This window comes from Chroicocephalus ridibundus, chromosome 12 (assembly GCF_963924245.1).
Source record: "Chroicocephalus ridibundus chromosome 12, bChrRid1.1, whole genome shotgun sequence".
NCBI classification, from domain to species: Eukaryota; Metazoa; Chordata; class Aves; order Charadriiformes; family Laridae; genus Chroicocephalus; species Chroicocephalus ridibundus.
This window is the reverse complement of record NC_086295.1, coordinates 11,256,131-11,266,280: the sequence shown is the minus strand read 5'-3', so window position 1 is coordinate 11,266,280 and position 10,150 is coordinate 11,256,131.

Sequence of the window (10,150 nt, the reverse complement as noted above, 5' to 3'; positions counted from 1 at the left end):
CGTGTCACACGCGTAGGGCAATCCCTGATGCGTTCCTGGCCAATGCTGCAATAACGAGGTGGGTGGGTTTCTAGGGCAGAGAGCCGCGCTGGCTGGGAAGCGCAGCAACTTCTCCAGCAACCAGAAAACAGCATTTCTGGTTTTCTTCCCATTTCTCAGTACCGTTCTCTGGCTGAACCTCACGATAAGGGATGTCTCCGCAGACCACAGACAGTGGGTGCCATTCTGCGCTCTGTCATATCAGTAAAAGTTCACAAATACTTTGAATTGCAAGGTCACCTTTAAACACTGTTCTAGTAGTGGCTCCTCCCTACAATTTAAATTGCATGTTTTCACTGAAAAAACAAGATCCTTGTCAGCTAGATAAGTTTTATGCAAGTGTAATAAATGACATTTATTAGAGAAATGGAGAGAGAGTGAGCATTTTTGGGGCATGAGGAAAAGTCTAGCTTGGTCTCCAAGAAGGAATCCAAGGAAAAGAGTTCTATTTTATAATCCTTTTGGATAGGAACTGACTGAACACACAACCCCCCCACTCCCAAGTCTCAAGTTTACAGCAGCACCGCTTGTCAAAGCGTTATTATTGGGGCTGAAAGGCAGCCTCTTCAATTACAGTATCTTGGAGCCCAATTTTCTCTTACACTTTCAGATACAATCCTGGTCCTGTCAAAGTCACTCTCAGATTCCTTTTCGGTGATGGAAGGACTTCATTAGTTTCCTGCTTAGCCTTGGTCCAAAGGTTAATTACTTGTGGAAAGTCAGGAGGAAAATTACTTGGCACCCACAAGTTATCTTAAGCTGCAAACACTGATTCAGCTAGATCAGTTGTTGTCATCTCTCTCTCTCTCTGTCTTGTTTTTTTCTTTTCTGGGCTAAACTTGTTTTTTCCCCTGATGTTCTCCATAGCCCCTATTCTCCAGGTTTACACCTGGACTGTTCCCAGTGTTCCTGCTGAGGCCTTGGGAGTGCTGATTCACAGCAGAATTCCTTACATTCAGCACTCCTTTCATGTATATCTGCATACAGTCCTGGGTTTGCAGAAGTGTGCTGTCGACGCCTGTTCATTTTGTTGCCTGCTGTACCTCCCTCGACCTTCTCTCCTCGCTGCCTGCTCCAGCTCCTCACTGCCCTGCCCGTGTTGTCGCGGCTCAAGGCTCCTGCTTCCAGCGAGGTGCACCCAGCTCCCTTCATGCTGCTCCTCCGACTTGTCCAGATCAAATTCCGACAGCACCTCTGAAGTGCTTGCTGGTAACCCTTCTTCGCCGGTATTTTTGGACCATGCATTCTCCATCCCACTGTCCAGGCAGAGCAGTTCAGCGCTGTGTAGGCACAGAGGTGAAAATACCACCTTCTGCTTTTACAGAGCACACTGCTGCTCCTGACACTGGGTCCCTGTTGGGCCAGAGGCCACCGAGAGACAACTCTTAATAATACAGTTCATTCCTCTGTGAGCTCGTCCTACTCTGGGGTCTTGCTAGTCCTTGTATGCCTGGCTCAGTGGGAGAGATAAGCAATGTGTCCTGCAGTTTCTCCAGGCACAGAAGGGTGAAGGCTGGAGCTAACACCAAAAACCTCAGCTCTGAAACATGTCGCGACCACAGCAAGTGTTTTAAGTGTCACCTTTCAGAGGAGGAAGCACAGATCGGCTTGAGGCGTCTCAAAGCATCTGAGACAGAAGATCCAAACCTTTGTGAAGGAACAGCCCTTATCTCAGGGACAGACTCGATCCATGAATAAACAAGTTCAGCACAGAGAGCAACCTACCTGGCTCTCCGGTAGCAGACGCACTGCTCTGCGTTTTCCTGGAGACACTCTTCAGGTAAATAAGCACGAAGAGCAAATCGTATTTGACTTTAGCAGCGTTAACCCCACCGTGGCTCTGGGGGGGGGTGCAGAACGCCTGCGCTGAGGGCACACTTGTTGGCCTGCTCACCGGGAGCTGCAGGCAGGCGCCAAGTAAAACCACAAGGACGAAAAGCACAGGATTCTGCTCAAAAAAAGGAGACAGCTCGTGGCTGAGAAGGAGTCCTCTCGTTTGAGGAGTGGTTCATTACAAGAACTGAGACCCATGCTCTTTCCTGGCCACATAATAGGCTTCACCTGTAGAAGAAGCCTCTGCAGACAGCTGAGGTGTGCAAGGACGGTTTGTTCCTGTCTTCAAAATGCTTCTCTAGCATTAATTTACTTAGCATCGGTAATAGTTGAAAGAAGCGGAACAACCTCTTTGTCAAAGGCGGCCTGTTGCCGAACAAGGAGGGCTGGTTCTGCTCCTTCTGCAAGCAGCCCCCCTGCAGTTGTTCCCAGCAGATGGCACAAGTGCTGCTTCCATTGCTGCTCCAAACAGCAGGTACCTGCCCTCAGGGGTCCGGCTTCTGGCACAAGAAAAGAGACTTGTAGCAAAATGTTGTATTTAAATCGATAAACTTTCGTTCAGAAATAAAATCCTGATGAGTTGCTCAATTTTCGTAATTTTTTTCCGTCATTTTTTGCTGAAAGCGAGAGATGTCAGGTGATGTGGATACCAGAAGCAGACAGTTGATGGCACTGCACGATCACTGTGTCCCTGCAATCGATGTCTCCCTGGCCACCCAACAGCCTTTCTCTGAATGAAAAGGGAAGGTGTTACACTTTCATGCTGTAGGAAAAACACTCACAAAATGTAATCGTTACCTATCAAGCAGACTTTATTTCTGTCTTCTTCTGTTACTTATTTTCTCTATCTTCTGCTCTATGTATGAGAGTCTACAGCCTGGACGTTTCAGTTGTTCTTGAGCTGGATCTCACAGATCACTAAATAATGTATTAGGTGATGGATCCCAAATGGAATTAGCGTAGCGGTCTGTGACAGCTGTCGTGGCTGCCCTGCTGGAACTGGTGGCTGGGATGGCCAGCAGAAGTCTGGTCTGAAATTAAGAATTTCATCAATTGTCAGGGCTGGTTGTGGTGCTGCTTTGAACTGTACATGATGGAGTTAAGGAAGCAACACAGAACACACAGAAAGGAAAACAATCGGTATTTTTTTCATTAATATTTCTACAATGGGAAATAAAAAAAGCCTCAAGGGAAGAATTTCTACATTTCATGTCTGTCTTGTATTTTCTCTGTACATAAACTGTGACATTACAGACAGCTGCGATGAAGTTAAAACTAAAATCAGGTTAGTTAGAATTAAATTTACAACCAAACTGGGATCAGGGATAAACATCTTGCAGAGGATAGAATTAATATTAGCATTATTGTTAACTTTAATTAAAGCAATATTTAAAGCAAAGAGCAGCAGGTTTTCCTCATGGACCCTGCCAGCTAAATGCTAGACTAAATAATACTTTGTTTGGGCATCTTTCAGTTCTTCCTTCTGTCCAAGGAATGCAAGTGGGTTAGTACAGCTTTTCCATTAAATGCAATTTGGACTGAAGTCAAATGGGTATTTTAATTTTGAAGGTGTTTAGAGGTCTGAAGGTGACTTTAGAGAACAGAGTTAAGAGCATAATTGCAAAGCAACAAAGCAACATATAAGAAGAAACTGTGAGAGCATGAAAATATAAATGACATAAACAGCATAAAATAGTGTGTTGGGAAATATGGGTAGAAGAAATGCCTTGGATGGGATAGGAATTCAGTTCCAGGAATGCAATTTTGGCAGTAGCGTCCCAAACAGAGAATGCTATTTCTGGGGAAATGCACTGAACTCTGGGTCATGGATTAAACTCAGGTAATTTATGTTCAGCTCGTAAATAGTGGCAGTGCAAAAAACCAAGCAGAAATGGAACCGAATATATTGCTGTGACTTTTGTAGCCGTTGAGACCTGTAGAGCTGTCGTGTACATCTGATGCCAGGTAATGCCTAAAAAAAAGTTCCAGGCAAGGAACACATAGCAAGCCCTTCAAAGCTGCCAACTCAACGACCTTAAGGAAATCCAGTTTCAAAGCAGCATGTTAAGAGAGGTATGAAGAGGTAATTTCCCAAGGCCTGATCTTTATTTATTAGCTGTTTCTGACAAGCCCTAAAGAAAGGCAAATGTCTTGATATTTTGAAATTGCATGGCAAGCGTTCATTTTATAGGAAACTCTGATCTTTAGGAAATACCAATACTATTCCATTTCCTGATTTCTCATTCTTTTTCTCCCTTGGTATTTAATACCAGTCTGCTGCATAGCTCTTCCAAGCCGGTGTCGGTTCCAGGGCTTGGCTGCCTGGGGCTCGCAGAGCTCCAGCTTCCTCAGAACCAGCTATCTTCCAGCTTCCTTTGAAGTGCGATTTCTGCTAGAAAAGTAGCTATGGAAGAAATATACCTCCATGTTGTAATCACAGTTAGGTCTGTTAAAATGGTGATAATATTTCACCCCTCAGCGGGTGCAGGTCAGCTGGACCTCTTCCTGGGGAGACGCAGCCAAAGGAAAAACCTCCATTTGGCAGGAGGATGGGTCCCTTTGGGGTTCGATGAGATCAACTTAGACAAGTCTGGGCCCCTTATGGCAAATATGGGAGAAACCTCTCCCTAATGCACGGAGTGATGGAGTTCCTTCTTTGGTATAAAGCCTCGGGGAGCCTGGCATGATGTTTTCTCTGAATTTCTCTGGGGAAGGGCAGCTTCTCTCACAGCAATATGTACCTGTTTCAGGCCATACTTCAAAGTTAAACCTGCTTTTTTGGTGTTTGCTTTGCTCCTTTTAAATAGAAACTATCTGAAGGCTTAAAAATTGGAAGCTTAAAGAGCTATGCAAGCTGCCTGGAGCTCTGAAGAGTTTCTTTATAATCAGAATAAATGCATGAAATATTTAGCCTTCATCCTGTGCAAACCATGGCTTTCAAAAAAGAATTTACAGCACAGGGTGGGGTTTTATCTGCTCCTAAATAGGACAACAATTTCCCTCCTTCCATTTCTACCCCAAATCTCAAATTCCAGTGTGCAATGAATCAATTGCAGAAGAGGAGATGACCGTTCCTGTGCAAATGACTCTCAAAAAGTTCATTTTTCTCAGAGAAGTCAGGGTGAGAGCTCTGAAGCAGCACGTCTCCAACTGGATTTCTGTTCTTTATTCTCCTTTGTGGTTCAAGATGTCTTTTTCTTAATAAGCACCTACCACTAGACCACTGATAGTTTAACAGTCCACAGCTTCCAGGGAAATGCTTACCAGCGGTCAGAGCTGGAAAATAACTCAGAGGATGGCATAGGTCTGATAAAAGGATTAATAAATCACAGCACCGAGAGCCGTGAGTTGTTTTGTCTGACACTGGCACTAAGGATTATTTCCTATATTCAGTGCTCTTAATTGCTTTTTCTCCCCAGAAGTTCAGTGTGTAGCTCTGGGATAGGCTTTCTAGAGCTTTCCCAAGCAAACTGAACTAGATTTCTTCCTAATTTATATTTAAACTCTGCTCTTTAGAGCAGACTCTTGTGTTTGAGGTAGACTGATTGGACTGATAAACACAGAGGCTATGGGATGGCACCTTTTCACACTTCCATCATGGCAAAATCAGAATATTTTTGCAGGATGAAACTGCAAACAGTTCCAACCTAGCTCTGCTATTCCACTTTTCTTGGAATTGTTCCGTCTGTTTCTCTGAAAATGAAAGTCTGTTTTTACTCCTGCCACCTGCTATTTCCATATGCAAAAGCTGTTTTGTTATAATGAAGGTACCGTTTCTCCCAAGGGCAAACTAAGGACATTTCATCACACCCATCTTCCTGAAATTTCAGTAACCAAATTCAATATGTTACTAGAATGGATCTACTTTTTTCACAGAATGGTAAAGTCTTTCGGGGAAACCTCAAGTTCTGTCTGTGGGTATTTACAAAACAAAATGTCACCTCCCTGCTGAACTGTAAGACAGTCTCATCTGGCAAAACAAGGACGAGAAACCAAAACCAAGATTCACTTTAGCTTTGAGGTTTCTCTAGTGACAAGCATTTGGAAACCAGGGTATGATTTCCAAGCACAGACCATATTTTTATCCCAGGCACAAGCGAAGAACACTGTGACCCAAAAGTTCCTTCTTGGCAACTTCTTGATGAGAACGGTGGGACAGTTGAGGTGGCCTGAGCTTTGTCTTCTGTGCAAGTCAGCTTTTGCACATTCACTTGTGTTTTTTAAGAAACAATTTAAACTGCCCTTTGACTCTAGGAGAAACTCCCCAAATGAGTCATTTTTGACACCTGCCTTTTAATGAACCCCTTAACATCACAAGCACTGTTCTCCCAACAGTATGGGGTAGTCCCACTTTCCAGGAGGAGAGCAAGGAAAAAGTCAGTGGGGCTGCTCACGGGCCACCCGAGTTTCCTCAGCAGGATTCCTAGGTGAGAAACAGGGAAAATTGATCCTCTTCTTCGCTTTTGTATAGATGAAAAAATTGTAACCCAGCAGAGAGCATACTCTGGAGAACACAGGACACCCGGGAGTTTAATTCGCCGTTAGTTGGCTGTTGTGGGCCTGGAGGCACTGCAGGAGGTTCCCAATGGGTTGCCCAAAGCTTCGGCGTGGGTAAGAGCAGGCGGGGGCTGCTGTGGGTCATCTGCTGGCCTTTCAGCTCTGCCTCAGGTCACCTTTTTGGAGCGGTGCAGACACAAACACAAAATCAGAACAGATTGGCACAGTTACACAGCTCCTCTCAGCGCCGGATTGTTTCCCCTGGCAGGCTGGCAGTCCCCTTGCTTGAGACAGACTCTTTCCTCTGCGCAGGGTTAATAGGTATCACCAGGGATGAAAAGGAACAGGCTGCATTGAAGGCTGAAGAGAAGACGTAGCTGAATCTTTGCTCAAATTCCCAGAAAGCCACCAACTGTCACCAGACCTCTGGCCAGGATGCTACAGCTGCTCTGAGACTTTCCAGGTTCAGAAAAACACACCAGAAGTGTTGCTTCTTTTTTGACTCCTCTAAGTTCTTGCCTAAGGTGAATCCTGCAGGAATAAGGACTAGGGCCCATAACAGCCTGGGGCTTTCTTGATAATCCCAGCTGACTCTTCCCTATTCATATTAAAAATCTGCCTGGTTCTGTAAAACATCTTTATTTCATCCCTGATTCATTTATCAAATATTCACAGATCAGCCAAAGGCCAGGACAGTATATGGGAACGTGTTAATGCATTTACCCTTGGATTGCCAAAACATTATCTCATTATCTATGTTAGTGCCAGCTGCCTTGGAACAGAAAAAGCCCTTAATAAAGAAGCAACTGTGGTATAAAAATGACGAAATGAAAATAGCAGAAGACGGCTCCCCAAGCTGGGCAAGTCTGAGATGCAAAGGGATAACAAAACCATCATAAAGGCATACCTAAACATTTTGCAAACATAAATGTGTCAAGGAATGAAGTCATCTGTAGTTGTAGGTCCAGGAACTGAGACAGTGTGCGTCTTTTTGTTTTAAACGAGTTTTCTGCCAGATTTCTTGCAGGAAGCATCGCAAAATTGCCGTGAGCCTTGGAGCTGCAAGTGCTACCAGCCACTAGATGTCCCAGAGCTGCGCTTAAACCTGCAGCCCATCAGCTGCAGGGACAGAGGACGGGCAAACTCGGCGGGGCGGGAGGAACAATATTCTCTAGCAGACTAACTGATTGAGCTGGAATCCCCAGATGAGCTTTCGAGCACGTATGCCCTTCTGTAGCTTTGTAGGCCTAGTGGGATTGTAGCTGTGGTGGTGTGAGGGAATAAGGAATCTGGACAGGTGGATCTGAAGAAGGGCTTCTACAGCCCAAAGTTGGTCTTGCTTCATTTATTATTACCTTAAACTGGGGTACAGAACACTACTGCCACAATAGGAAAGCAAAGTGAGATGGGCAAGCCAACATTTGAGCATGTATAAGCTCCTCAGAGTAACAATATGGAAGAGCAGAAGTGTTTCTGCTCTTGCCAAGCTGGTGTAACCACGTGATCCGCATGTGCCGGGTCATATAAAGGTGCAATGTCAAGTTGCTTTTCTGTTCCTCTTCCTCAATTGTGGTTTAGTGGCTTTTCTCAGCAGGCTGCAATGATGCCAGTTTCGATACACACATACGCCGTTTTGTGCCCGCTGGCTTTCCCTTCATTTGATTGCTTTGCCTTAAAGTTCGGAAGGTTTTCTGATTCTGCACGCAACCCAGGAGAAAGTTGTGAACAGCCCACTAAGAGGAAAGAAACAGAAAATGGCTCATGTATGGGTGATGGTCCTTCCCACAAAAGCGTTTGAGAAACAAACACTTTTCCAACATCCCAGTACCCACAAGGCCTCCTTCATCCCGTTTAACCTCCTGCACACTATTCTTTGCTAGCTCTTCTCCTCTGAACAATCTTTATGACGATGCCTTGAGACCATATCTCTGCTTGTATGAAGCCTTCTGCTGCGCTGGAGTATTGTGTTAGGGCTCACATATTTCTCTTCTCCATTTTTTCCTGCCCGTGGGCTCTGCCGTTGCACGGTACGTCTGTTACCCCCCAGGCAAAATGGCTTTGCTGGACATGCACGGCGCATCAGCACTGAGAGAGCACAGCAGGTCCTTCCTTCCTTCCTTCCTTCCTTCCTTCCTTCCTTCCTTCCTTCCTTCCTTCCTTCCTTCCTTCCTTCCTTCCGTACCTTGGGATTGCTCTGAATGGCCCCCTAACATATGGTTGGGATTTTGGGGTGCTCAGAAACCCTGGGAAACAAGCTCCAAAAGCCCACAGCTCTGCTTCCTGCTCTGAGTACACTCCTACGCATAAACACCCTCATTTTTTTCTAATTATTAGGGGACCCAGGAAGGCTGTGGTCCTGTGACATAACCCGAATCCACCTCTTTCCTGAATCTTCAGGACTCACTTGCCACTGAGTTGCTAGTTCTTCTCTGTCAGAGCAGTAATTCAATAACACATACCAGGAACCAGCCAACATGTCCAATAAGGGAACAGAAGCAATTTAATGTGATTCATGATCAGTCACAACTAAGCAACAAAGCTAATTTTTTGGCATTCATTCCTGGGAATAAGGATTCAGGAAAAAAACCATATTCTTGATTAGGTTTGAAGAAAATAAAGGAGTCTGCAACCTACCCGCAGACAGAAAGGAAGGCAAATTAATCTGGGGCAGCATTTTTTTCTAAGTTACCCACTGCGCTGCTGGGTGAGGAGGGAGAAAGGGTCGTGTCCTGGCACCATGGTGCTGCCACCTGCCTCCTTCAAACCATTCCTGCCAGAAGTTATAAAAAATTTCAGGAGACAAGGCTGGATGGGGTAGTACAAGGTTCTTGAAGTACTCTGATCTCTTGTTTCCTTCTTCTTCATTATATCCGCTCCAAAGCAGGGTGAGATAGAAATGGGTGTCTAAAGGGGTTTTGGAGGCAGGAGGGTTGCACAGGGGCACCTGCTCTCCATTCCGGTGCAGAATGAGTGGTGTCATTTGTGCTCAGCAGGTTCTGAGGATGAATGAGAGGGGACTAATGAGAACATCAGGAAGAAACCATCTATTAATGCTTCCCTTGGTAGGAAAATCCATCATGTCCTTCTCCTGTTCCTTCTACCTTACTTACAACCCAGTGGCTCTGGGTGACATTTTTTAGCTTAGTCATTTTATCAAGCCTGTGAGATAAATCACTGCCCAGTGAGGGAAATGAGCTCAGCAACATTTATAACAGTGTGGGGTCTCATGAAATCTTAATTTAATGACCTTTGAGTAAGAACAGTGGCAAATGTGCACCACTGTCAGGGGACCATATCCCGTCCTGCCTGGGAAATGGACTTAATCAAATCCTGCCATTTGCATCTCTGACTGTTCTGAGCCTGTACTGCAAATGGGCCCAGGCCTCAAATGTTCCTCTCATTTCGTCTAATGAAAGTGCACAGAGAGCTCGTTTCTGCAGCCGGAGCTACAGACGGAGGGATAAAGCCTTTTTCCCAGGGTGTGGGCAGGGCTGGAGAAGGAGCTATCAGTGGTCAGTTCTGCCAGGCACCGGCTGGAGGCTGGATGCTCTAACGCCATCTCAAAGCAGGCAGGGAGAAGCTGCAGTCCTGCTCTTCTGCAGCTTGTCTGTGACCACCACAGCCACAAAACAGGACCTGTTGCAGCATCAGCAAACCACGTTCATCCAACAAAGCTGTCCTTTTGCACCTCGGTCCTGGGGAAGCCCCACAGTAGGCAGGAAGGCAGCCAAGGCTCCAGCTATGCACGGTGTGACAGGCCCTCGCAGTGCCTAGGAACATT